Consider the following 3,784-nt stretch of genomic DNA (forward strand, 5'->3'; position numbering starts at 1 on the left):
TACCTGGGCGTTGATGGCTCTTTGCATCCATGTTTCCGCATGTGTTTGACTTATTACAAATCTGAGATTTGAGAGATTAAATGTCAACATGTAACATGTGGTAAAGATGAGCTTAATGATTTTTTTTATATTTGAAAAGTTATGTTCTCGTAGTCTATAAGTTCAAAGTAAAGAGAATGCAGTCACATTCACGTAACCATAATATAGTCATTCCTCTATTTCTAGTACTCTTCATTACTAAAAGGAAACAATATCCAGAGGAATCCTATACAGAGGGACCAATAAAATACAAAATGAAAAAGTGTATTTATTATAATTTAAAATGAAACAAACAAAGGATTGGTTGAACATTTACGGAAACATTAGAAGAAAATACGTTCAGTGTAACCCTATACTTTGCCTGACCAGACTGAATTATTACTTCATGGCGATTCATTTTCAGAGATAAGACTGGCTTCTATTTACATGGGAATTTAAAGATGGAAATAATAAGAAACATATTATTATTATTTAAAGAATAATTTTTGTTATGCGATATTATGACTAATTAAGTCCCATAACATCTTTCGTCGAAGAGGTAGGATCTGTGGCGTCAACGGAATAACATTTTCCACCTTTATCTATCCTCTTAGACCAATGAAAGATGTTGGTAGTAACCAAAAACATAATTTATGTAGTTTTAAGTGTGGAACATCCCACTGTACACACTTTGGTTTGGCATAAAAACAGGTAGGACATGACAGATGCCAGCTCTGGACCCTGGCAAGGCACAAGGGCGACTGCACATCTCCACATGCTGTGGAGGCTCAATTATGGTTTGGTGTTGCCTTGGAAATTTCAAAGAAAAGGAGGCATTGGCAAGAATGTAACCGGCAGAACAGTTGATCAGACATGAGAACTATCATTCCTGGTTTAGAAATCTGTGTAGAAGCATTACACGCACGTGTTGTGACTTACCGAGAGCTATATACTTTGAAAGACCTGTTCACTGCAAATTAAGACTAGGTTGTAAATAAAGACAAGCTCACACAGAAGTATATTTGTTATTTAATAGCTTAAATAGATCAAAGCTGTATTTTAGCTCCTGCACATTACAACAAGGTGAAGAAGTCCAACAGCCTGGTACCATGGCACTGCATGGCAGAACCGTGAAAGTAATCAACTTGGAGGGTGCCGACCATCACACACACACAAACAAACAAAAGCTTACACTTCAGGGAATGGAGGAAATGGACAGGAACTGTGCATAGGTGTTGCTCAGTGGGAATGTGGAAAGGCTGTGAGGTGTCCTGAGAGAGTAAGCAGGAGATCCAAGGTTCAGATCCCGGTCCAGTACACATTTTCGCTCATCTCCACTGATTCCACATAATGGCCCACTGCAGCTGACAGTGGTGATCCCCTTCAATTTATACAACAGTTGTAGATCCTGCATGATGCCTGTTCTTTCGGAAATGTCCAAAAGAACAGACACAACACGTTCATATAAAAGATATGAACAGCAAAAACAGGAATGAAGAAGACATATTTCGTATATATAAGGGGGAGGGGGGAAGAGGTTGCAAGTCATTTAATTAGGTCCTGCCTTGATTCACAAACATTACACAGAATAGATGCCATTAAAAAAAAAAGTGGAGGTGGTATTCCCTTGCCTTCCTCCTGCCTGTACATGGACTCCGAATCTTAGTGCAAATTGACTTTTTCACATTAACCAAACATTGACCAAGCCAAAGGAAGAGAGATGTGATTGAAAGCATCACTTTCATTTACAAGCAATTTGTGTTGTAAATGTAAGGTTCTCTGCAGTTTTTGTGTGTACCATTGAAAAATGAGGTGACAAGTACACAGCTTCATTTGAGTGAGCTGTTTTTATTCGCTTACTGAGAAGTTCTTCACTGATTAAAATAACACTCCTAAAAGAATGTTCATTGTGTGTATGGTCTCTCTCCCTGATTGCCAGTAGAGTTCTTCATGACTCGCCATTGCACGCTTCCTGAAGATTGGCTGGTACTCCTATTTATAACTTTAGCTCTGTCCTTGTTATGAATGTCAACAGTTGTTATTTCATGTTACACAACAAATTACTGAAATCCCAGTTAACTTCTTTCTGAATTACTTGCATTACTTTCCATTCTACCCCACTTATCTTTGATGGATAAGTCCATCCTCTGGACAGAGGTGTGCTGCTACATCCATTTTTCTGGATATTTGCATCATCCTTGCACAGCTGTTTTTGTTACAAATAGAAGCTAAAAAAAAAAAGAATTTTTTGTAAGTGTCTCACTAGTAATGGCAACTTGCAGAGGTAAAATAATTTGCATTCAGCCTAGCTAATGGCTTCATCAAAAACCTTTGTTCATATTTAAATGGAGGAAAACAATTTCTTTTAATTTAATAATTTTAAATAGCCTGTCACTAATTGCCACAAGATGGACTGGGTGCATGCAGATGATGTATAGACAAGAAATTAAGTGGTCACACTTCATTACCCCCTCCCTCCTCTCTCTCTCTCTCTCTCTCTCTCTCTCTCTCTCTCTCTAGTATATACACAGAAATGCCACTACAAGACCCAGGACTTTTGTTGCACGACCTCTGAGCCTCTATTTATTCATTCTTGGCCGTTAAGACTGTGTTGTCCCAAATAAAAAATAAAAAATATTTTATAATGACATACTGCTGATCAAACACATTCTGGCCCTCCTGCTTAATAGTGTGTCAGTAGACTTTTGAAACACAGTTCTGTGTGACACAAATTTGACAAGTCCTCGGTAGGTTTCTGGAGGTATCCGGCACAACATGTCTGTGCACAAGTCATGCTGTTCCCAAAAAGTACAGGCTGGCGGTTTGTGGTCACTGAGATAACACTTGATAGCATTCCAGATGTGTTATGTCACGTTCAGATCAAATGAATTTGGTGGACGAAACAACAAAATGCTGCTCAGGCCTCTGTAGCACAATTCTGGCCTCACAGCAAGTAGTTATCCTGCTGGAAGATGGCATATCACCCAGTCCACAGGTTTGTGCTGTAGTACCTTCAGTTAACAAGCACAGGTGAACATCTCTTGGAGCACAATACAGTCACAACTGGACTGTATCCATCACGCACTGCTCATTTTGTGCAGCCCACTGCAATTGTAATTGTCCACAAGGAAATGTGTAGGATTTGTCTGCTGCAGAGATGTGTTCAGTGATGTGCTTCGAAACACTCATGCATGCACCCACATTGCCATCTGGTGTCAGATCCAATTTACAGGATGCTAACGACAGTAGCACGCGAGAAGCTAACCCATTTCACCACTTATGAGGTGCTCGTTTACAGGTGCTGTAACACAATCTGCCCTATGTTGCTGTCGATTATGTCAGTGGTGTACCCCATTTGTGGCCCACGTCGTTTCACGAATGATTTTACAGTCATCTCTGCTTGACTCATATAGGTTCCCGTACTGCAGCAGCATGTGCCCGCAACACCAGCAGGAGACATTTGATCTTGCAGTGGGAGTATCATAACGTTTTGACTGTCAGTGTAAGTGCACTTTATTGGCAAAATTCAGTCTGGTAGCTAAATAACATTTGCCAGGAAATACTGGACAAATAACGCAAGATGTATAGAATGAATAAAATATTTACACACAGTTAACAGAATATAATAGCACAAACACTGGCATATAAATATTTTTTTATGAAATACATTCCAAGGAAGAACATAATGTGAGAGCACTGGAATGTGTTACACATATTGGGAAAATGAGTTTGCGCATAATATAAAAGAAGCACGATCTACATAATA

The sequence above is a fragment of the Schistocerca gregaria genome, chromosome 9 (assembly GCF_023897955.1).
Source record: "Schistocerca gregaria isolate iqSchGreg1 chromosome 9, iqSchGreg1.2, whole genome shotgun sequence".
Lineage (NCBI taxonomy): Eukaryota > Metazoa > Arthropoda > Insecta > Orthoptera > Acrididae > Schistocerca > Schistocerca gregaria.